The sequence below is a fragment of the Haliaeetus albicilla genome, chromosome 5 (assembly GCF_947461875.1).
Source record: "Haliaeetus albicilla chromosome 5, bHalAlb1.1, whole genome shotgun sequence".
Classification (NCBI taxonomy): domain Eukaryota; kingdom Metazoa; phylum Chordata; class Aves; order Accipitriformes; family Accipitridae; genus Haliaeetus; species Haliaeetus albicilla.
This window is the reverse complement of record NC_091487.1, coordinates 8,558,243-8,583,193: the sequence shown is the minus strand read 5'-3', so window position 1 is coordinate 8,583,193 and position 24,951 is coordinate 8,558,243. Positions and strand designations below refer to the sequence as shown.

Here is a 24,951-nt window from a genome sequence, read left to right as displayed (position 1 = left end):
GAACTAGTCCAAAGGAAATAGAGCTCCACAATGCAGACCGACTGAAGACCCTTTTCCTTTTTGGTTATTAACAAAGATCTCAGTTTCTTTTACATTCAGAAAGAAGTAGTAACATTAAGAAGTACAAGTCTTGAGCCCTGAAAAGTGCTGCTGAGCTGCCTTCTTTTGGTAAACTATTTTTCTGTAAGTCTGTCACAGCCTCCCTAAAGGCAAATTATTGGGATCCAAATCATGATAATATGACCTAAAGAATTATCACAGAAAATCCTTTACACATCAAGTTGTTTGGGGTTTTGCTATTTTACAGTATTTCCACCCCCCTCACTTTTGATGTACTCCCACCTCTGTTAAGTCAGAAAAGTTCATGCAGCACTAAAGTTTGATGGTCATGCTTTCTCCTCAATACTTCATTTAGAAGGGTTTCACCATTTTTTCACCCAGTGTCGGGGGTGTGGAAGAAGGTCTGTTTAAAGCATGTATTTTCCAAGATCTTTGCACTAAAACACTCTCTTTTCTTAAGGTCCTACTCCAGACTGAAGTTCACATTTAAAATGCTTGCCAGTATTGCTCTTGTGAATTATCTCAGATTGTACACATGGCCACGGCTGGAATGGGATCACACAGCCAACACACTGATCCCCTTCCCTTCAAAGCCAGATCCTCAGGTAGCAAAAATCAGGAAAGCACCATTGACATATCTACCTTGACTTCCCCACCTGAGGAGCTGACGACTTCTGTCTGGCAGAAGAAAAATATTTGTCATCATCCAGTAAGCAATAATGGCACATTCTCTGCACTGTCCTGGATAAAGAAAAGGGCTTCCATTAGTTTTCCATGACTTTGAAGGTGATAGGGAAAAGAGGCTATAGCCTTCTGATCCTACATAATACCCTACAGCAGTCAGATGGGTATCAGACAGTCTTTTAATAAGTGGTATTAGAGCATGTGGCATTAGAGAGACTCTGTACTGTCTGGGATAATGCTGAAACAAGTCTGGCCTTGGGTCTTCCTAAGCTATCAGTAGCTGGAGATGAAGGAATTGAAAGGGGAAAAGCTTGGAAAAGGCTGAACTGCCCTGCTCAGAAGGAACCAAGCCCAGAGAGCATTAGATCTGCAAGAGAAACAGAGATGGACACAAAGCTACACCCCATTGCCACAGAAATAGTCTTGCCTCATGTGAACTGACACACTGAAACTATATGCACAAGTAAGGTCTCCTCCAAAGAATAAGAGCTGCAAGACCAAGACATCTCTTATTAGTTTATTCATGACAACCAGCAGCAGTACATTTTTGTTTTCCAGGGACTTCCCAGTGATCTATTTATAATTTTTGAAAACAAGCCAGGACAAGCATAAGAGTATACAAAAAACACACCAGTTTTTAAGGCCAGCAAATGTTGCTGGTTTGTCTTTGATTTACACATCAATAATACTTCTTGTTACAGAAGCACAATGGATCTTCTCATTGTGTTAATCAATTTAAAAATGTGGTTAGGAAAGTGTCTTTCTTGACCTTTTCTTTTTTTTGGGGGGTGGTAATATATCAGTCATTGTGGTACAATTACACAGTTTGAAAACTGCACTAACTCCATGCTGTTGTTAACACACACACAAAAATGCTTTTATTAACAGAGCAAAGCCTTGTTCACACATTCACAAAAGGTGACCTGTGGAGGTGCACGATGCATTTGCTTGCCCTCAGAATAAGAGCCTATCTCACATTTATCTATTCCCAAGTGGAAATGCAGTGTCAAAGCATACTTACTAAAGTTAGAGAAAACATTCAGTTTTCAACTGGTTTCCAAGTTTTCCCACATTGTTAATAAAAACAGTAACTGCTCACAACTCAAAATGACAGTTGTTAATGTAAAAAGGGGGGAGAGTGATGAATGCCTGGAGGCTCAGAAAGCTGATGCCGTGCCCCTCGATCACCCCAGGGTACACTGCTATGCAGGAAGCCAAAAATACTATGGTGACTTCATGGCTCCATCAAAGTCAAGGGTCTGGGCGACAATTCAATCTCCAAAACACACAGCCCATAAGCACATCCCAGCCCGAATCTACCTGTGCAATGCCCGGGAGCCTCCAATTACGTGCAAAAAGCCGTGTTGTTTATATGGTGTGTTGCCGCGTGGCCAGAATGGAAAAGCTTTTCCAAAGCAGGGGTTGTTCGCAGGCTTCCCCGCCGCCCGGCGCGCCAGCCGTGCCGCAGCCCCAAGGCCGCTTCCCGCAGATAACGGGACTGTGAGGAAGGGTTATCGTAAAAAAAACATGAGAAACACAAGCTGGCTCAAGATCTGTGCTGTACCTGGGAAGTACACCCAGTGCATAAACACAACTTCTTCCTACCCACTTGGTTAACTAGGAAAACATGGAACAAAATGACAATTGCTGTCATTTCACTCCTACAAGCCCTTCTCTATTTTCACATGAAAGCTGCCCCTACCGGACCCCCTTGCCCCGGCTACCTGGGCTCAGGTGAGGCCAGTAGCCAGGCACAGCACTGAGTAGCCACGCTCTGCCTGGCCACTTTTCGGCAAGGGGAAAGGGTGCAGGGTGGCCGCAGCAGTCTGGGTGCCGCGGGGAGCAGACAGACCTCTGACCTTTAGGCATGCAGTTCCCATTGCAAGAGCGAAGGGCTGAGCACAGCTCGTCATTCCCTTTCCTCAGTGCTTCCTGGCCCAGAGTCAGTTTTTACAATTGAAAAGGGAAGGGGGAGGGAATCGCCTGCAAGCGGAGCAAGTTTTAACTCTCACGCAGGGGACTGCCCGATCAGAACAAAGTGGACAATGCTGCCTGGTTTAACCGAGAAAGAAGTATTGCAAGAAGTTCTCTCTTTTATTTACTAATGTTTCTTTCTTCCCCCTGGATTGCAACTGAAATTCTTTGGTTAGTGTTTTAATAGAGACTCACAGCCAGCTTTCAATTAACACTGCAGGAACTTTACATGGTGTAAAAGGTATTTAAAGTAGCAGTATATAATAACTACACCTGCTTTGTATTAAGGAAATTATATTAATGAGAATCAGGCTCCTAGTCATATTCTGCCTTTGAAGGAATACAAATGTTTCCTTTCCACTGCCCTCCTAATTCCCTTTTTCCCCAAATAAAGGAAACAGTCAGATGGCTAACAAACAGATTATTCTGTCGAGTGAAGCGCGCCTAGGCAATAAAAGGCCTAGAGTTTCTCAATTAAATCATAAGGCTGTTCTTGTTCAGAAAGATCTTCCTGAAGAGCAGTAATCAGCTCTTTCAGGAAATTAAGAAAAGGGAAAGGTAGGGATAGCGGCAATCTAAACACAGGAGTTTTCACTAGAGCCAGGACTCGTTCTTACTGAGCAAAATCACTGGAAGCAGCAGTGCAATGTTTGCACAACAGACCTCCGCAGACAGAGCCATTGATGGTGTAAAGAAAGGGGAGGAAAGTGAAACGCAATCTGTATTTGGGAGCCAAAAGAGAAAGGGCATGTCTCATGCTAAACCTATCTGCTTTGGCAGTATTCCTGTAAAGATCACGAACTTGTTTTGATCACTAAATATAGCAAAGAAAAGGAATCTACTGCAAGTAGCTCTCTCCGCCAGCGCTTGCTGTTTTACGCAGGCAGAAGAACAACACAAAAGAGAGATTTGTCAAACAAATGGCAAATGAAGCTTGCCAAATTTGAAGGGCAAATTACAATTTAAATGATAGGTCCTAGCCTGGCAGCTGTGAATTCATCAGCTTCTCTCTCAAGCATGTCCAATTGAGGCTACAGCAATGCAAACTACCCCTCTTCCCCTAGCACACCTCTGCTCTGAGCTGGAGGGGCCACCTCTCCAAAGAGCCAGTTTTTCATGCCCATGTAATTCTTCCAGCTGAAAATTCCCCCCCAAAGCGCTAGTCAGGGTCTTGTTTGTTTGTTTTTACACCTTCTGTCCCACGTACTTCAAGGTTTGTGGGCAAAGCAGCCTTTCTACAAGTACAGCCTGCATGTTCGCGTGTCTGTGCTGGTTTTGTACACATGAAAAGGGTTTTTCGACAGTGTTGTCTCCCACACGGACTGCATGGCACCCTCCGCTGCGGGACAAAACCAGTGCTTTGCTGGGGCAACTCAGCAGAGCCTCTGCACTGCTCCGCTAAGGAAAGCACTTTTGTTTACTGCTTAAGACAAATAATATATCTTTGTGTTTGCTTTCAAAGAATTAGTTGCTTTAGGGGGAAAAAAAACCAACCACAAACCTAAATCCCTGATTTACAGCATAGTTTCAAGCCTGTAGAATAACTTTTTGTGTGCAGTGAAAACCAGGCCAAGCGCTGTTATTCTTACCAGTACTGTTGCCAGAGAGGACCAAACAGCCAAACTGCACATAGACAACCCAAGAGAAAGAACTCGGTGCTACACAGTAACCTGCTAGAGTAAACTGTTCTCACTATACAAAACTAAAAAAAAATACAGTTGCAACTGCAAAGCCAAGGACTCCGAATCAGAAATAGCCCAGACTAAAGGATGCCTTACTTATTTCATGCATTCCCCTTCTGCACACGCAGGATGACAGTCTCCTCATCAGCGTCTGAATCACAGAGCTGCCCGGGCTGCTCGCTTTGAGAATCTTTGACGAATGCCCGTGAGCCCTGTGCATCTCCCTCGCCGAAAGGCAGCAATACCACTAACACAAAAGTTACTTATAGACAAGTTCAGTCAAGCAACAGAGAACGCACGTTGCGTAAGCAGAGCTGCCGTACCATCCTCTCCTGGGCCAGGCAGCCACAGCAAGGCCACGGCCAAGCGGGTGAGGCAAGCCCTGAGCCACGTCTGGCCACCCGAGCCAACTCCAGCCCACTGAGGCGTGTTTCTGCACGGTCTGCAGAGACGCACCTCTCACAGTCACCATCCAGGATGAAACTCCGGCAAGGAGATGGCGTGTGACCGCCAACGCCAAGTCCTTGGAACAGGATATGCTTCAATTTCCTTACAATCCATGCGCTGGCTTTCGGTACAGCAAACTCCTAGACTGGCTTTTTGGAGAATCTTTGCAAGAAGAAACATGTTCAGAGTCACCTCCAAGCTTTTCAAAGGTGAAGCCTTCACTTGCAAACATTATCTGTAAAGCCATTCCAACGCTACCTACAGTACTAGTAAGGCACAACTGCTCTGCAGGAACAGTGTTTGCTCACACTTGCATTGCACAAGCATCTGCTTCCTCCCCTTAGGAACCGCTGAGGTACTCTGGGCACATAACTGGGAAGAAAATACAGATTTTTCACTCCCCCAAAACAAAGCCGGCTCTGCTCTTACTTCCCTCTTACAATAACAAGCTCTGTTTTCTCTGTCCCAGGGGTATTTCATCACCAACATCCCACCCAGTTCTGTGTAGGAAACGACATTGCGAACAATCTATCAGATGATTTTTTTCCTTTAAAAAAACAAACAACAAACAACCCTAAACCTGTCAGTCTGCTAACTGTGAAACTGCTTGTTACAGTCCAAGTGGTTGATGAAGTGGGATGACAATACCAGGAAATACCTGGAATTGATCTTCAATGTTTATTTTTGGAGACTGGCTTTTCTCCCAGCTCTTATTTAATAGTTTGCTCTTTCCCTCCTCTCCCCAGTTGTTCTCTCTGGCATCAAATTGCATTTTGTTTCACCTCTTGGAGTTTACCCATGGACCCCCTAAGCAGAACTTCAGGAATCAAATCCTGGCTCAGACAACACGTTCTTTCTATTTCACTGCTATCATATTCTTTCTCTCATATCAAAAAAGATAGGACAATGCTCTGGTATTTGTCTGAAGTCAGAAGTGCACAGGATCTATTTAACACTCGGTACTTGCCTGTACTTCCTATCTCTGCTATACAAGCAAATTCCTTCAACAAATTCTCCCCCTAGATACTCAGCTCATTTAGCAAAGGAAGTCTTCCTGCTGTAAACTAGTTCTCCACACAGGAGAAATTTTATCCCTTCCTACCTGGTTCACCCGTGCAGATAAGCTAGGCTTCTTCCAGAAGAGCCAGTGATTATTTTTTCCTGGCCGCTAAATAACACAGCGGCAGCAGCAACACTTCAGCGTAGACCAGGTCACAGGTCCCTGTGCAGCTCCAAAGCTCACACGGAGCTTTGCATTTAGATACACATCGCAAGTTTAAATATGTCAGTTTAAAGAGTTTCCACACATCATCTGAACGCCACTGAATAGACACACACGCTGTCTTAGGCCACCGCGAGCCTGAAGTGAAGCACATTCACTCCTTCAAGGTTTAGCCGCTTGCTGCAGATTGGGAACACACGTACAATCATCCACACCAGCCCAGTGGGTACGCAACAATCCAACTATGTGCCTGAACTGGATTTTGGAAGAGAAAGGACGGGGAAGGGAGGAGGAGTAACAGCCCACGTAATTTTGCAAAAAGGTTTCACCAAAAGGAACTGAGTACCTACCGGGTACCGTCCATCACCAAGCGCCAGGCAGCTGGTCTTGCCCCCAGGAGAGCAGCAAACCGCAAGGCAGCTGCAAGGAGCACGGGCAGGGGAAGGAACGCACCTCTGGGAGCCTCCAGTCGCCCGCATTGCTTCCACCTCTGCCACTAACCTGATGTGTGACCTTCAAAAAGCCACTCTGCAAATCCCCTTCGGCCTCTTATTTATAGCAGAAGATTGTCTGGCGCTGTGGGTCCAGCCCGAAGCTTTTCTGGATCCAATGACTGACCAGAGGAGGAAGGCTTTGAACTGGACATTGCTGTCTGCTCTCCAGTTTCCAGTAAAGCCCTCCAGGCACACCGTCGTACACCGCACAACCTACACGGACGCCAAGTCTGGTAGAAATGAGAACACTAGGAGCCCTCCTAGAATCTCTGCTGGGATATGAGACACTTTGACTGAGATTCAGCTCTCCTGACACTAAACAGCTACAAGAGAGATGCCTCCATGCGCGTTCGTTGTTTGAACTCGGCAGAAACAACGAAGAGAAACAGGCACTTTTAGGGCAGTTTGTCCAATGTATTTTTAGATATCTAATGCAGTGTGGATGAATCATGGCCCAAAAGTGTTTGCTCCTCTCTAGTGACTACGAAAGGAGTCTGGACAACTGTCTCTCATGCAGGTAGTTACGTTGTAGTTTGTCAAGATGAATCTCACGCTTTTAAGTTGGGAGAAAGGATGTACGCAAAGAAGCACCCCCTCGGTTTACACCTAAGTGAGAAAGAGCGTCTCCACCAGAGACACATTGTGCAAATGCTCTGTGATTCCCTCCCTCATAAACATCTTGTAACTAGACAATATGCAACAACCTTCACTGAGAGGGCTTGGCTTTGCTAGAAGAGTTTCATTTAGTCATTGAACTTGAAGCTTTCACCAAATATTCCTGCAAGCAAAGCTCCACATTGCTCACTGCTCGAGAGCCTCCAAGAAGCAGGACATGCTGCTTGTGGGGCAGCTTTCGTTTCTCTCCCTGCATTATTTAGGTGGTTATCAACAACCCAAACCAACCCAACACAACACAGAGGTTTCGCTAATGCAAACTGAACCAAATCCATTTCTGAAGCATTTTCACAACCACTTCGTGGCCAGTTGTACACAGGCTGTTTGCCGCAGACCAACAAGGCACGTTCAGCAGCGCATTCTTTCCCCTCTCTGCCTCGCCCTTTCACTCCAACATCCACCAACTTCTTGTCTTTCTCCTGGCAACCAACAGGCCAAAAGATTCAGAAAGCAAAACTTTTTCCTGTAAAACCCACATTTCTGCCTCCTCCCTACACTTCCACGAAAGTAATTACAAGTGCTTTGTTTTCCATCTTAATTGTCATTTCCTTTGATGGAACTTGCAGCCTGAATCTTAAAGCTCAGATAACTAACACCATTCTTTTTTCTTCTTCCCCGTCCCTGGCCACAAACAGTACTGCTTGTATCAGGGTCAGCAATTCCTTAAAAACGTCTCGAGCCAATCTGTGCAGCTGCATTGTGTAGGGAGTTATCAGCAGGCTGCAGGAAGTTTAGAAAGCAAACATGCCTCCCTATGAGAGACCAGAGACTGAAGTTAAGCCCAGAGTCAAAGCTCTGCCCCATTTCCCCTCCTGTGGGGAGATAACACCCTGTTCTGCACCAGCCCTTTTCCCCAGTGCAGCTTTCTGCTCCCCTCCTGCACATGCAGCTGAGCTAAACAGAAGTTTTTTCCCCCCATTCCCTCTTCTGTCCCTGTACTGGCCCTTTAGCATCTCCACAGAAGGAGCTTGCTTCATCTCCTGCTGTGAACACTGTGATTTAGGTGATCTATAGAGACTGTCTTCCTGGTATCCTCACCAACACTGGGACTTGTGTGCAAACCACGAAGGTTGCGGGAAGCTGGCCAGTATTCAAAGACACTGCTTAGCCTTCCCATCTCCACTCTGCAATCCCTGCGCAGACAAAATACTCCAGACATTGGGGGTCTTTCCCCTCTCGACACTATCCCAAGCCAAAACGCGTTCATCCTTCACAGCAACTACTTGCTGCTGACACCCTTCATGCTACACAAGATGCAAGTCAGTCCAGGAAGGGTAGGCAGTCAAATCCACGCCCTACGGGGTAACATACACTGTATTTTTTTTATTCATAGTCCAGCAGGTATAATCTCCTGCTCCTCCTGGGGAAGCCACACGTCTGCACAGGAGGAATTGGGGTGAACACAGCCTGTCCCTTAGCATGGACATACCACTTCTACTCCCAGACACGTATTTACACTCCAGACCAATTCAGCCACATCAGCTGAAGTAAAAAACTCTCCCAGACCCAAGCCGGGTCTCAATCCCCTCCAGCACAGCTGGCAAAAATCAGATCAACTTGATCTTCCAGCAGCTACGCAGCCACTTCGGTCTCAGTTACAGGAGTCTTCGACCCACACCAGCCAGGGATGAAATTCAGGCAAAGGAAGATTAGGTGAGAGGTGTATGAAATGTCACCTTCTCTTTAATCGCAGCTTATGGATCCAGCCCTGAAATGTTACTCATACAGAGCTCCATACTCCACACATATAATCCCACCACCTAATCCGACTACTTGTTCCAACAGGCACGTTGCTAGGACTGGGTCCTTGCCATCACTGTCTATGTTTCCAGCGTTCCTCTGAGACCACGTCCTCTCCCACATCTAAAAGTCCTGTGACGGTTCAAAACAAACCGCGGGAAAGCTAGGGCAAGTGTGGTGGCACACAAGGCTCGTTCCTTCAACATGAGAAATGACACAACCCATTGCAACCTGATAGGTGCTCTCCCACGCTGCCAGATCATGTTGGGGAAACGCTTCTGTTGTGGTAAGCAACAAATAAGCATCTCTCTCCACATACACAGAAAAAGCATCCCAGCTGGTAGACTTTTAAAACTGGTATTTATTGTGCCCCAGGGAAGAAAAGAAATTGGGTAAATGGGCTGAAAGGCACAGCTTCGCCAGGAAGAGTTTGGATCGTCTCTTCACATCTCTCCATACAAACCCAGCCATTGAGAGTCCAGATCTAAAACAGAGCCACAGTTGCTAAGAAAACAGCGCTGCAAACAGATGTCAGGAGATGATTCATGGAGTAAGGGCATATCCCTGCACTACAGATAAACCAAAATGAATGAGGCTCTTTATACCTGATCTTCCAAGCTGCGCTTCTTCATGCCCTCTCTGGGATTTTTCCTTTAATTCATTTCTATATTCAGATGGTGAGGAAACCAAGCGGAGCTAAATTCACTGTTTATGGAATTAATTACTGGTAAAGGGGGTTTACAACACTTACAGTGAACTCAGTAGAAGGGCTAAACTGTGGCCCATTTTTCCCCCAAAACAAAGCATTTTTCTCCTGAAACAAGAAGCAACTTTGCCCAAAAACCTATCGGAAGAAATAACATAAAACTCACTGTTAAAAAACTTCAAAGGAACGAAGAGTAGCAATTTTTTCTTTTGTTACTTTCCCTTATACCATAAAACTTAAAATTAACGACTAGGGAGATAAAGCATTTTCAACCTATTAGATCATTAGCCAGTAATGCATGCCGCTTCTTGAATTACTTCATTGTGTCTATGCTTAAAATCTTTGCCTGACAAATAAATAAAAAGTAGCTAGCGCTAGCACACTACAAGACTGGCCAAGTGCTACTGACACCAACAAAGGTCTTATTTACTTTAATGAACTTTTAGTCAGATTTAATCGGAGAAAAATAAGTTCCTTTGCCCGTCTTAAACCATCATGCTCAATTCTTAACACGGTTTGATATCAACAGCTCTTAAAATACAGTTTCCTGAGGTTATTTGTAAAAACTGTTTAAATAAAGGAACTTTGAACCTGTTTTTATAGTTAACTAGGGTAAAAAGGCAATCATCATTCATTACCCTTCATTATGAAGAAGGAAAGAACAAACATCATTTATACACTTCTGAACACGTGTTTGTACAGCATCTTGCAGAAGGGGTGCCCAAACGTTGCCACGGTACACGTCAGTACAGGGCAATACATTTATTGCAGTGACCGCTGATTTTCCATCGCCCCTCCAAACTCCCGCGTGCCACTGCCCATCCCTCCCCGCTTCAACTCGTCCCCGCTGCCATCGCTCGCAGATGCCAGGGCTTCTGCTCCCCTGCCAGCGCGCGCTCGCTCCACGCCGGCCCGTCCCCTCCCGCTCTGACATGCCTCCTTCTGCCTTGGAAATCAATTATTTAGGCTGCCCTGGTTTCAACGCGAGGTGGCCGTGTGTGTGCCTGTGGGGCAGCGGATACTGTTATTATGGGCAGCGTTAACAGCCGCCACCGTGCTCCTTCTCGGAGCTATAAAACCAGCCCAGAAGAGGCCGAAGACTGTGACTCAGCTAATCAGGTGCCAGAGGCCATGTGTGTCCCTTCTGCAGGTATTGCATTTCAGACAGAGGTATAAACAGACGTGCCCACTAAGCTACGGTTTTGTTAGCTTAGCCAACGGTCACAAGAACTCGCCAAGATCCTGCTCATGGAACTTAGGTCTTTGTCTGTCTGTCCTGTGACGGGAGGTCGCCCTGAAAGCTGAGAGGGAGGAAAACACGGGAAGGATGGGAAGAGGGAGCGAGGACAGATGGGACACGAGGCACCCTGAAAAAGGGGAGAAAAGGCGTGAGGAACAAATGGTCACTGACATGACAAAGGTTGTGAGAAACTCTCAAACAAACTTGCTCGAAGTTTTTTTCTCTGTACATTTTGAGTAACTCGAGGAGCGTGCACCTGCTCTACCTCCCAATTCCTCCAGCAGCTCTCAGGCAAAACAGAGAAGAAAGAACGACCCTGTTTGGGGGGAAGAGGGAAAGGAGTGAGCCCGGCTGTGGTCATGGAGGTGAAAGGAGGACAGAGAGCCTTCCCTTAAATCCAGGCGCACACAGCGCCCGACACAAAGTCAGCGCCGAGTTCCAAACCGACAGCCCCACGTGCCGCGTCCCATGGGCCGCAGTAACACAGATCCGTAATAACTGCTCCGGGAGGAAACGGGAGGCTGCCAAGAGTCCTTGAAGGATGGGAGGGAAGGCGGGAGGGAGGGTGGCATGCAAGTGGGGGAAGAGAAAGGAGCCCATGTGCCGTAGGAAGAGCAGAAAGTGCGAGCCCACGGCAGACAACGTTTTGCCCGGGGCAGCTGCAGCGACCAGGCACTGACAATACGGGGACTGGAGAAACGCCTGTGGCCCTCGCAGGAAAGTAGTTACTCCTTTTCCCTCCGGTGAGAACTTTCAGTAACTGTCCACCACCCGTCTCCAAACACGAAACCCCCAGAGATAACGACTTCATCGGCGATAACCCAGGCAGGACGCGGAGCTGCGGGGAACCGCCGTGTACCTGCCCGCACCCCCCCCCCTTGCCCGCTCCTTTCCCCACCGCCTCAAAACGAGCCCGACTCCGGCTTTACGCCCCGGGGGAAACTCTCCGGGCACCGCTGCCGGACGGACATCGCCCCGGGGGAGGGCAGGGCCCGGCGGAGGCGGGAGTTCCCACAAAACCCGGCTCCCGCCGCCGGCCGTGCCCCCCCCCCGCTCCGCCGAGCGAACTCCCGCCGCTGTGTTTCCCCGGTAAAAGGGCTGGGAGAGAGGCGGGGGGGGAGAAGCCGCTCCGGGAGCGGGGTTTCTCCGCGCCCCCCCCTCACCCCACGCAGCGGCGTCCCGCGGGGGGCACGGGCGGTGCCGAAGGTGAAGCCGGCACCGAAGGAACAAAGGCGGCGGCGGCGGGGAACAAAGAGCGGCAGGTACCGCCGCGGCGGAGCAGCGGAGGGGAGCGGGACTGGCACCGAGACCGGCACCGGCACCGGGTCGGGGAGAAGCCACCGCTCCCCTCACAAAAGGCGCAGCCGGGCCGCGCCGTAACTTCCCGCGGGCGGGTCCCGGCGGGGCAAGACTCACCGCGGGCGCAGTCCCGGCATCGGCGGCGGCGGCGGCGGGAGCGGGCGGCGGCGGCGGCGAGGGTGGGCAGGAGGAGGAGGAGGAAGAGGAGGAGGAGGAGGAGGGACCGGCCGCTCCCCGCCCCGGCCGCTGGCAGGCAGCGAGCGAGCGCGCTCCCCTCCCGCGGGCCGGCCCGGCGCTCCGCCTTCCCCCCCCCCGCCGCGGTTTGCTGGAGGGGGCCTCCCCCGGGGGTGGCCTCCGTTCCCCCCCCCCGCAGCAGCCCGGTCTGCCCACGCGTGCGGTGTCCGCCCGGGGCGGGGACGGCGGTTCCCGGGTTAACCCGCCGCTTGTGCCCGTGTCGCGGGAGGCCCCAGCCAGAGCGAGGGGTCGGTCCCCCTGCTCCCCTCCTGTCCTCACCAGGTTTGGGTTTCGTCCTTGGGGTTTCCCGGTGTTTTCCCTAACCGGCGCTAACCCGTCCCACCCCTTGGAAACGGCGAGGGAAGGCCACAAGGGCTGCCTGTGTCCCTGTGTTTTGGGGAAAGGGTTGTGCTGGAAGTGAGTAAGAAAACCTGTGTAGTGATAAGAACCGGTTTCTGTTCTGGGAAGATTTGGGGTCACGGGTGATACAAAGAAATAAATTACTTTGGGCTGTCACGAATCTGCAGCATGCCCAAACCAAATTTAGAAGGTTGGGAATATAAGCGGGCAAAAACTGGAGACCTCTCCAGTTCCTGCACGGCCTCCATAGCCCTCCCCAAGCTCAGATCCTGTCGTCGCCTCAAGCACAGATCCCAGGCACAAGCTGCCTTCCCCGCTCTTTCAGATTCGGGCTCTTTCCTGAGCTCCAAGGACAGCATCACCATCACCTGGCCTTGCCCAGCCAGGACTCTGAAAGGGTAGGTGGGGGACAGTTAGGTGAATGTGGAGAAAATTAGGGGTTTTTTAGAACTTCAGAAGAGGTTTTTTTGGAGGGAGGAGAGGAAGGAATTTATTAGATTTGTTCCATTTGATGCTGGATAGCTTTTGGCCGTAGACTTCACAAAGTGAGAGGGTATAAATATAGAGATTGAGATGTGCTTTACGCACCCAGAGGTCAGCCAGCTATCCAAAGAAAAATGCAACGTTCCAAAAGCCGCTTCCTGCCAGTGCCAATACATCGGCTTTCTCCTCAATCTATGCTGTTAAAACATCAAGCAACTTCAAAAAGTGGAAGTGAGGTCCTGTATTTGAAGGCTACAAAGCCAAATGGACGTACTTAAGCTTCTCTTTATACCCACAGATGTGTCTAAAGAAACTCTGCCAGATTTGGAGCCCTGATCTTCTGTAAGGAAACTTTTCTTTTTCAGGCAAAAGTGAACGCTGCACCATTTTGGAGTGCTATTTCAGCTGGAGCCTGAGAACACGATGTCTTGCAGAAGCATCAGTCAAAGCTGGTTACAACTTGACTGCCCTGCCTTGGCAAACACCTGCTCCGATTCATGCTGTCCTTGGAACAAATCAACCCGTGAGTGCTCTTTGTGTACTTTTTTACTTGTTTTATTGAGGATTAATTAGTGTTTGTACAGTGACACGGTTGTCTTTGGTGCTCCATGGACACAACTGAAAGCCAAGGGCTTGCATTCAGGCTGTGCTGGAGTTTCCTGACTTCTGTGGTATGGCTACTGTAATGCATATCCTCGAGATGAAAAAGGCATTTCTGACTGATTGACTACTTTTGACTGCCAGATTTCAGTCTTGTGTTTAAGGAAGGAAAGAAGATGCAGTATCGAAGCCAAGCTCTCTTACTTGAAGAATTATTTCAACCTCCCTCTTGATCACTTGAGACTCTTCCACATGCCATCAAATTCAGCAGAAGCAGTCTCGTGGAGTCTTGACCTTTTGTAGCTTGGAGAACACCACCTGGCATTATTGCTCCATGCTCTTCTTGCTGGCTTAACCTTGCCACAAATCACACAGCTCCTCATCCCAGCGTACACAGCACTGCAGGCACCTGCCAGGCTTTGTCAAACACTAGCACAGGTCCCAGCCCAAGGTGCTTGTTTTCACTTAAATTATGCCTTTCATAACTGGCTTGTAAAGCACTTTGAAGATATGACACTAAGTATTACTAACACTAAACGATATTATTGGACAGGCATAATGCGAGCAATTAAATAGTAATACCATTTAAAAAAAGGTGTGGGACACAAAGGTAGAATTAAGTCATATGTGCCTACTTTATATCCAAATCTTCCAGCTGTTGATTACACAGTACAGCCTGACACTCTGAAAATAAGCTTTTGTCTCTCTATACACAGCCTTCCAGGTAGGAACTGCAAAAGTCCTGTGCTCAGACTCGTGCTTTGACAGGTATATGGGTGCTGCCAGCAAAGGCTAGCAACTGACTGCCATGGATCAGCCTTTGTGGAAGGTGAACAGCTGGAAGGTGTGCAGGCAGGGCTCTCGCCTACTGCCCATGGGTGTCCAAAATGAGCTGCCTGGATGGATGCACGGGGCAGTGGGGAAAAGAGCTGCAAAGCCGCACTGCAGGCTACAGCCGGCAATGGTGAAGGTCACTACGGTGGGGATGAGAAGCCCTCACAATTCCTGCATGCCTACTGAACGAGTGTATGATCAATTCAGCAGTGTGTCTTGCCCCAGCTTTCCCACACCACCCTGAACAGCAAACTCAGAGCTGGATGCTGCAGGATTTCAGATATCTTGCCTCCAGGTATCTTGCACTTGCGGGTCCCACGTGGATGAATGGCATGAGCTTCATGGTAGGACATCCCTTCTATAATACAGAATTTGCGCAACTGGATTCTAGCAATGGAAGGAGATCAAATTCCCCAAGTCCACTGGATAAAGTGTTAACTCCAAAGGATAGTGATGGCTGTGCAGACTAAGTCTGTTTGAATACTCCAAGTTGTGTTTGCTCTGTAGTCTGCAAGAACAAACCTTTGGCCTGGTGACCCTCCTCTTTCCCCTGCGTGCAACCCCCTGTGCCATGCTGGCACGGTGTATGAGCTGGAGCTGGGAGCCAGATGAAAATTAGCCCAGAAGAAGAATACTTTTGTTTTCAGCTGGATTGCTCCCAGAATTTAATTGCAGTATGGACACACAGAGAGGTATGTCAGCACGACTGAGGGGGCAGCAGGCTCCAGCACAGAGATGGGAACGCACAGCACAAGCTGGAGTTGGGAACAGGATGATACAGCAAGAGAACAGGGGATCAGCACCGTGCCAGAAACCTCAGCCTCCATGCCCAGCTCCTCTCTGCTCACCCCGTCCCTTGCAGGAGAGGGAAAGGAGGGATGAGAGTAGGAACTCATCTTTGGACTTTCCTACCTTCCACCCTGCTGGCGCAGCATGCTGAAGAAATAAGGCTGCGTTTTTGCAGACACCGTTTTCGGTGGTTTATGCTCCCTCCATTGTGCTGGGGCAGCTCTTTGTACCGTTGTGTCATCAGACAGACCAGGAAACTGCATAAAAAAAGCAGCACCCTCCCCACCTCAGTTATTTTCACCCTGGCTCAGTTCCCAGGCTCAATTCACCTCGTCTCCACCAAGTTGCAACTGGAGGAAGAGCGTTGGAGTGTGAAAGCATAGCCAGAAGCAGGTGAACAGAGGTGTGCCTAAATCTACAGTGCCCCTCTAAAAACGTCCATGGCCCAATGCCTTGGGGAGAGTTTCTCTTCAGCAATCATAAGCAACTTGTTTGCCAGAATTAGGGAGATCAAAAAAGAGGAAAGAAAGGTTGAATCCATGTAGGCACGTGCAGCATTTGCATACTATATTCCTTTGCAAAACATAAAAGGAAATTTGACTGTAATCATGTTAGAAATGGTCCCATTTCCCCTCCCATTTAATCTAAACATTTCTGTATGACACTGTTGCCAGTGTGTAAGACAGCAATCAGCAGACCACTTAGGCGTGGATGCTGCCTTTAACACCTGATTGTTTCTGCTGAAGTCAGTGGAAGCGCTTAGATGGTTAAAGCTGCACATGCTTAAATGCTTTGTTAGGTCACAAGCTAATTTAAGGACAGAGAAGTACAGCTCCAAAAGAGAAAAATAGGTTAATAACACTGAAGTCGCAGCAAATCTGTGAGAAATCTCCTAGAATATGTTCATAATTAGTAAATCTACACTTCTGAAAGTAAATATCCTCACCTTTTCTTCAGTTCCCCTTTTCCCCTGATTTTGCTTGTGGACTATGGTTCCTGGCTAAAGACAAGACAAACTGAAGACTTCTACACTTACAAATTAGTGCCTGAACCTTACAGCAGCATCCAGGAGCCTGCACCGGGCACTTCCATCTTCCTACACAGCACTGCATGAGTGAGGTGTTTCAAGGGGGTAGCTGTCTTAAGGTAACCAATGCTGAACACACAGTTTGGTGTGAACTCCCAAATTTTTCAGAGCAGAGGCACTGAACTCCACTTATATGGAGGCACAGCCAAGGTTAGTCTCCTGAGGACAGGTACCTGCAATCTGAACTGAGCAGCGCTCATCTTGCTCCATTTATAATGCAGGTGCTGTGCATGAATAAAGGCTTCCAGTCTACGTTTTCCCACCTCCCAAAGCGCACCAGCTCCTTGGTTACAGGCAAGGTGAGTTTGTTACACAAAGAGACATAAATTCAGGTTCCACCCTGAAAATTAAACTTCAAAGCGGAGCACCCCCAGCCCTCAATACCAGCTGAGTGGAGTCTCGGATCACAGTTTTTTACTGAGGTACCTCCAACCTGTCCAAGTCTTGCTTCAGGTACTTAAGGGCCTTTTTAGATCCCACTTGAAGCCTTGCATTCCTGATGGGCATAGTGGGCTTAGGAGACTGTTTTAGGAGTCTGTTAGACTCATCGTAACATTGGGTCAAGGTCTTAAGGGACCTTTAAGAGTCTGTAAGACCTTGACCCGATCTCATCAGTAAACTTAGGCAAGGTTTTGGGCTCAGTATCCCCATATCTTAAACCCAAAAGTTTATCGACATTTTTCACTTGCATTAGTCCGTCTAATAAAAAAATATTACCTCTTCTATCCTTAGACTGTCACTGCTGCAGCCCTTGTACTGCAGTGTATTTGTAAGAGCACTGTAACGAGCCTGCAGTCAAGGCCACGCTGGTCCTATCAGCTTTACCCTCATGCTCCAAGGCTGGCTGGTGCCTCCCGAGCACACTGCATCCCACCAGCAGTTCACCATCTCAGTTTTGGCTCTATTTTTCAGAAGCTGGGTGAGAGAAACCTGCCAAGAAGCACTGTATTCAGTTGACAATAGCAGAAGCTGGAGAAAGACAGCGTAGTGGTCAAATGCCAGGTCTGGACTCAGGAACCTGCAGGACATATGAGGAAATAACAGTGGCTGGGCAAGCAAGCTTTGCAAAATAGCTCCAGTGGGCCATCTGCAAGCTCCAGGTGCTTGTAAAGCAAAACTGGGCAGCAGAAGGCACCCAAGGGCTTACGCATTTTTCATTTGATGGCCTCCTCTCACCACTGAAGACCTTTCTCTGAGGCTCAGACAAGACCTGCAGTAGTTTAACTTTGAGCAGCAACTGGTTTAATCTCTTGGCAAGCCTTTCCCTTCCTTGCCACCTCCAGGAAAAGGCTCTTTCTCTGTACTTGGAGGTCTTGATAGTTCTAGGACACACCTGGGCTGAGGACTGCAGGAAAAATGCCAGCACTTGCCTCCCGCTCATACTATACCGAGCACCCTTCTCACACCTCCGTCTTTGGGGAACGGCACCCTTGAGCAGCTCTCAGGCAGCAGCGGTTTGGTTTGCCTCTGCTTCCACTGCAACGCCTACCTGTCCTGGGTGGCTACAGCCCATTTCCCACCATGATTCAATGGAGAGCAAAAAACCTCTCGAGGGTAGGAAGTGGGGCTAAGGCTTCTTTGGAAGCGGGATTTAGTTATCCCGACCACCACCTTTAAAAATCAGTGCCCTTGGGCCCCAGCCAGCCCTCAGCTCTGTCAACATCTTTACTGCCAACTTTACTAACAGTCACACAAATGTAAATCTAGTGTGAGAAGAGGATTAAGCCCATTCTGGTTTTATGGCCTATGAAATGTCTACTGCCCTGCTGCCACTGTGCAGTGATACATAACACAGAAAAGGGGAATTCAGGCTGCCATTGCATCTTCAAAATTTTAAAGGAAAAAGTGTAATTCCAGAAACTTTACCAGCAAGTGAAGTGTATGCATACAAGGTTTCTTCTAAGTCAAAAGCTAAAAGCCTGTACCTTGCCAGATTCTGGTTGAAGTACATCAGTTTTTTCCTGCGAAATAAGATTAGCAACAGCAATTTTCCATGCATTCAAGTTCAGGATTTTGTCTGCAAGAGGATTAAAGCTCAGGCAAACATGAGCCTGCCTGAATACTACCCTAGTCCGTGTACTGCTCTCACTTGGGATGAGACCTATGCAGGGGGCTATTTAAGAATCCCACTAAAATGATTATTTCTTCACCGATGACTAAGTTGACTGAGATTTGCAAGAAGGACTGAGGGAATTAGATTTATGGTTTCTAAAAATTTCAGTTCAGTGTGGGTTCCTCACTCCCTTAGGCTGGTATTTCATAAAAAAGGCTATAAAGGGGGGTTTTACCATAAAATTTGTGATTGGATTTCAGCTCTTGGGCTGGGAACATATTTTGGTTCCAGGTTTCTATAATCTTAGAGCATGGCTTCGATCTCTTAGCAGGATCACAGTACCACTAAATAATTGTTATGATTATAAACAGTCTAACTCCACTGAGTTGTCAGCAGAGGAATAGCCGAGCTGAATACACATTTCAATTAAAGATGCAGAATTATGCGTATTTATGCACGAGCCTGAAAAGCAGACAATATTTAAAATGTACTTCAGAGCAAGAGGTACAATTAACTTTTCATTACCTTTATTATTTTCCAATTTATCCTGGTCTCTAGCTTGAAAGTCTCATTCAGTCCTTACCTGTGTAAAGTTGCCATTGTCTCCAGTGTAAGATTTTCTGGGCGATTATGACTTTTTTGGTCACAGGGGATAGGTAGGGACTATAATGAGATACTCCACTGACCCTCGAAGGCACAACTGATAGCGTTTGCCAAAAAGGGAATCCTCCTCCCTGGCAGATGCTCACATACACTTTACATCTCTGCTTCATCTTTCAGTCCTGCTGGTGAAAAGCTCTTGTGGGTCAGAAAGAAAAGTGGTACATGGAAGACAGACTGCAGTGACCTCTTGTTTCGGTATTTAGCTGTTTCTTTTGGCATTGCAGATATATTTAGTAAACTGTCATCTGTTATAATTTGTGTGGGGACAGCTCCCATGTTTTGAGAACGTTTGCTGTCCTGCATCGCCCGGAGTCCTTAAATTGCTCTTTCATTTACACACTGGTCTATTTTAAAAGCAGTGTTAGGGGACACGTCCTCTCCCTTAAACCCACCATGAGGATCCTGAGCTACCAGTGCTTGTGCAGCGGTACAGCAGGTTTTTACCCAAGTCCTCTTCTTCTAAGCGAACGATTTGGTATTTATTTGTAAATAGTTTCCCTGAAACCAAGGGAAATGCATGCTAAATAAGATGCTGTTGTGTTTTCTGACTGTGTGACAGACTGTCCCTTGAAGCGTGGCCCCAGCCCCCCCCGGTAGTATCGCCCTCCCTGCAACAAGCCCGGCTATTTTTGGCCATCAAGGCTGTGGTGCTGGGTGCTGGGAGACCTTCTGCTTCATGGGAGCAGTGTACCACCATCCCATCGCGTGCGGGCAGCCACCAGCCACGTGTTAGTAGTACTGGTCATGGGTTTGCTTGCTCATCTGCTGCCCAGGGCTGACCGCAGAGGAACACCTTGTTTGCAATTTGTGGGGGGAAGAAACCAAACATGTTATTTTGTGTTTAGCCCAAACATTGAGCTGTTGGCAATCAGCAGTCACCCTCACATCTCAAAGAAAGGGAAGGAAAATGACAACAAAAAGAGCCCGTCACCAGCACAAAGCTGGGGTTAAATCATCGGGATCAGTGCAGCGCTGCTCTCATCCCACCCCAGCCCCTGCAGGGTCCCACAGGCGGGACCCCACGACCCCTGTTCTCCCCACACCTCTCCGCAGCCTTGCAACCTGCCATCCCCACCCCAGGGAAGTTGCACCCCATGTGCGACCCGTCAGGGTGAGCTCGCCCACCGCACTGGCTGCCAGCCCTGGAGACGAGCCCGGCTCAGAGGCAGCCGATCACATTTGGGCTTCCTCAGCCTCGGAGGGCAGCGATAACCTCTTGTCCCCTCTGTCGATCAGGCTTACTCCTCTCATTATCACTCCTAAATTGCTCCTGACATGGGCTTGTCCTGCGGCAAGTCCCAGATCTCCTACTCAGATACACACTCAGACACCAAGACTGGGTCTCGGTGTGCAGCGGGGAGCCGAGCTGCCCTCTCCAGCTTTGGGCACCAGAGGAAGCTGCTGGACATCTCCCGGCTGCTGTACAGTGAATTGCCAGCCCTTATTCTGCAGAAATAAAGTAAATGCTTTTTCCAAATTTTAATTTCTGGAGATTATCTACTGATACGTAGGCCAGTGCAATATATTATCAGGTATCATATACTGCTTGCCTTGGAAAAAGCAAGGTCAAAGAAGTACACCTTGCAGGCACAGCAGAAATTTTGTGATGATTGCAGTTCTTCCGGGAGTTATTATTAAGGTTTGTCATGCATCAAATCCAGGCAGGACTGTTCTGTGGCAAAGGGACGTATTGCTGCCACTGGCAGAAAGAAGGGTAAAGAGGAGCCTGTGCACAGCCCTGGAGGTGTCAGAGGTAATGGAGTCATTATGGGTACCTGCACAGGAGCTCATTCCTGCTGGAGGCAGGTGGAGGTTGGATCAGTTCAAGCCTAAGCTGGTCAAACTAATGCTTGAGCCTCGTCAGGGTTTGGTGAGCAGGGACCAAAATGGTCCCAGTGAGTGTCCGGAGGAAGATGGGAGCAGAGGAGTCCCCAGCAGAGCAGAAGCTCATGCAGATGAGAAGGGGCAGGCCAAAGAGGGGGGAAACGTGGGCATGAAGAGCGACGAAGTCCTGACAGGCCCAAGGTTTGGGTGAAGGTGGCTGACACAAGACCATGCTGCTGCTCAAGAGGCGTTTCTGTTCTTCCCCACCACCTCTAGCCAGTTGGTCTTCAAATCTCCTCTGCATCAGGACTGGCACTTCTGGGAGCCATAAATCCCAGCTTAAATGAGCTGATGCAGCTGCAGAACAGTCCGGAAAAAGGCACGTAGTTGGTTTTCAGTTGGCTGGCTGGAGCCAGCGCAGGGGTCTATGGTTGACAGGTCAGAGAAGGAGGGGAGCAACTGAGCGAGGCAAGAACTGCAGCTTCTGGCATCTCTGCCCACGTGGGTGAGCGTGAGCCAGCATTTTGTTTAAGCTGATCGGTGTGGGGTGGTCACAGTAGGGTGATCCCATCCTGAGCCGCCCCAGCTGTGTCCTTTCCTCCCATCCTACACCAGATCTAGTGATGAGAGGTCCGCAGGGCGAGTCTAGCTCAACTAGCAGATCCAACAGAAAACTACTAGGAGGCCTTTCTTTACAGAGAGTGGTCAAACACAGGCTTCCTAGAGAGGTGGTTGATGCCCCGTGCCTGTCAGTGTTAAGAGGCATTTGGAAATGTCCTTGATAACGTGCTTTAACTTTTGGTCAGCCCTGAAGTGGTCAGGCAGTTGGACTAGGTGATTGTTGTAGGTCCCTTCCAACTGAAATATTCTATTCTATTGTACTCTTTCACGGAGGTGCTTTCTGGGATGCTTCTGATCAATCAGATCAGCTTACTGAACAAATTCATCCCATGGTCATGTCTTCACTGGATCCAATGCAAAGGGAGTCATCTTAAGCGTGTGGGTTTGTGATGTAGCTGAGCCCATTCGCCTGCCCGCAGCCCCCAAGGCACATGGTCGGGTCCCCATTCCCGTCCCCATCCCACTTGTGGCTGGGCAGGACTGCAGCGCTGGCACTGGTACCCGCTGACCACGCAGCCCTTCGGGGAGCTGTAGCAACCAAGAACTCATTTCAAAAATTAAAATAGCTTCTGGCTGGGCTGGTTGAGCGCCCTGACTCCCTGTGCCGGCGAGCACTGAAGCGAGGGATCAGGGGAACTGGATTTGCTGGCAGTTTGATGAGCTGAGCTGTACCCTAAAGCCACCCCTCCGGAGTGACCTTGCAGCAGAGTCGGGCCACAGCAAGACTGTATTTCTATAAAAGGACACATATTTTAGGACAAAACTCAACTCTTGCTAGTGCAAGCAAAGGTAAGCTGGATGTGGGAGAGCATGTGCTTGTTGGAGCAATGAAAGGACTCATCTGCAAGTGCCAGATGGGCCCCCAAGAAAGCCCTGTGTGACACAGAGATGTTGTTATTCCACTGCCACGGTGGACTAAAAAAAAAAAATGTAAATCTCTCTCAAGTTCAAAGTATTACTCCATGCTGTTTTAATAACAAAGTTCACTGCATAATTTGGCTCCGTGCTCTTTATTCACTTCAGGCAAGTCCAAAAGTGAAATGGGAACGGGGTAAGAGGCCAGAGCTGAAATGCAAACAGAAGCTGCTCATAGCTGATGTTTAGTTCATGCCTTTAAACTTTCATTTTCAGTGCTACTAATCCTTCATTTTCATGACAACTTCGAAGATCCATTATAATTATAATTTAATGAAAAAGCTGAATGCAGAGATGTAGCTGCTAAAGGGTAATTGCCTACTGTGCATTGTATTTAGAAGAGGCAATTAACTGTATATTCCAGGGATGGATTGAAAAGATGAATTTTAACAATGACGGAGTTCAACAATCAGGAAATTTTCATTTTAAAAATCTATCTGGTATTTTTATTTTCTTTTTACATTGGGTCTCCATAATTATTTGAATTTTTAAAGAAAAATTGATTTCAGCAACTGTTAGAATTAATTAGATGGGACTAAGCAGGAGGGTACCTGTAGCTTTTATTATTCAAGTGAGTCTGTATCTTATATGCATTTATTCAGATTCCTAATTATCTTTTTAATAAAACTATTCGAAATGGTGATTTATGCTTTTTTTTGACAAGGTTATTTTTCACTTAGGTCAGACTGGATGGAGGTTGGGTTGCAATTGAGAATGAGTAAACAGGTGCTTTAAAATTTATTTTTACTGTACAAAATATCTTAACTGTCCTGAATACATACAGGAAAAGACACAGAATTACAGTTTTAAAAAATTAAAACTAATTTATTAAATAAATAAGCATTTTTTGTAATTGGATTTGGACTTTTTTCCCTGGATTTCAAGATTTCAGAAGTGCTAGCTCTCATCCTCAGCTGTCTTCCTTTCTTAGGTAAAAGGAAGCAAACAAGTTTTCCTGCTTTTGCAGTTGTCAGTTAGCTTCTTGAGCTGTCCTTAACCAGGTAACTGAATAAATTGCAAATGAGAAATACTCTTTCTGCTCCTGCAGAGCAGGCTCTTGTCGAAGCCAGGACCCTGCCTCGCACCAGCGCTGGGTCCTGCAGCCTCAGACCAGAGCACGTTGTCAGGGGATCGGCCCTGCAACCTGCAGTGACTTTGTGGCTACATTAAATTGAGGCTGCTGTGGGTCATATTTAATTATAAATAGCTGCATTTCCAACAGAGTAAATACAATTGAACAATTCCAATGATCTCAGTGGTTTTTTGGAAAGCGGTGCCAGGCGCTGGGCTCCTGCCGGCACGTATCAGCATGACAAATCCTCGTAATGAAATCAAAAGCATTTTGGTGCAAATCTCCTAGAGAAAGTGTTTGGTTCAGGTGCCGGCTGGGAGGGGAGTCTCCCACCAGCGCGGTGAAGGCCCGTCTCAATGAGGGACCGTCATTAAATGCATTTAATCAAAACCCATGAGATTTGCAGAAGCAACGATGACATCTAGCGGGGATGCGCGTTAATCACGCTAAGGGGGAAATTGCAGTTAATGCTGCGGGCCAGCAGGTCAGGGGTATTTGGGAGGGATTCTTCCAAGGAGGAATTGCCACCAGTGGTGGTAGCGGTTGGAAAGGCACCAACAACGAACGATTTGAAAGTCTATCCCAGTGATTTGTAAGTCTTACGTGACCCCGAGTTTCTGGGGGAGAGTTGGTACCCGGCACTCAGACCAGCCCTGTTGTTTTTTACTCTGTTTTAACCATCATGGGATCACACCTTCTTGTTCCAGCCTTAAAACTGAAGGGTTAGAACAGCAGAAGCTCGCTGTCAAGCTTAACTCTATTAACTGCCTATTTTGTACTACAGAGATTAACACTGCATGTTTATGTAAACACTGAATAGAGGCATGCGCTATATATTGCTCCTTTGCAATCACATCTGACGTTAGCTGTGAAAATCTGAGAAATTGGGATTTTTATGCCTGTAGTCTGTGTGTCTGTGCTTTTAAAGAACGGTTTGCCAACAAGTTGGATCAGAAGAAAAGTTAAAGGAGGAGGTGTTTCCCTAGAAACCTGAAGAGGGAATAGCCAGTTTTATAGTACCGATAAGAAGAAAGATATCGAAGGGAATGATAAGCCTCCCATGGCTTAGAAACAAGTGTGAGACTAAGGTGGGAGAGCCCGTGGCAGGCTACCAGGAAAACCTGCTACCACCAGACCAGCACGGAGAGGCTGAAAACCCAAGAAAGAGCTGTGCGTTTAAGGCTTATTTTGCT

The 24,951-nt window shown here is 47.8% G+C and overlaps 1 protein-coding gene and 1 long non-coding RNA gene across 11 annotated transcripts in view; one reads left to right on the top strand and one right to left on the bottom strand.

Annotated features, from left to right (window-relative positions):
* The window catches only part of SYNE2 (spectrin repeat containing nuclear envelope protein 2), a 197,726-nt gene extending 185,256 nt beyond the window's left edge, over nucleotides 1-12,470 (bottom strand). For 9 of the 10 annotated variants that reach the window (XM_069783240.1, XM_069783245.1, XM_069783243.1 and 6 more), the window contains exon 1: nucleotides 12,341-12,470. The gene's annotated coding sequence lies outside the window, so the exon portion shown is untranslated. Of the gene's footprint in view, nucleotides 1-6,419; nucleotides 6,565-12,340 lie in introns of those variants that run through there. The other variant, XM_069783241.1, reaches the window with a different exon arrangement.
* On the top strand, nucleotides 11,257-23,329 carry LOC138685398 (uncharacterized). Its single transcript, XR_011324629.1, has 2 exons — nucleotides 11,257-12,186; nucleotides 13,666-23,329. It is a non-coding gene; the product is annotated as an uncharacterized lncRNA (long non-coding RNA).
* Nucleotides 23,330-24,951: the final 1,622 nt, after the last annotated feature.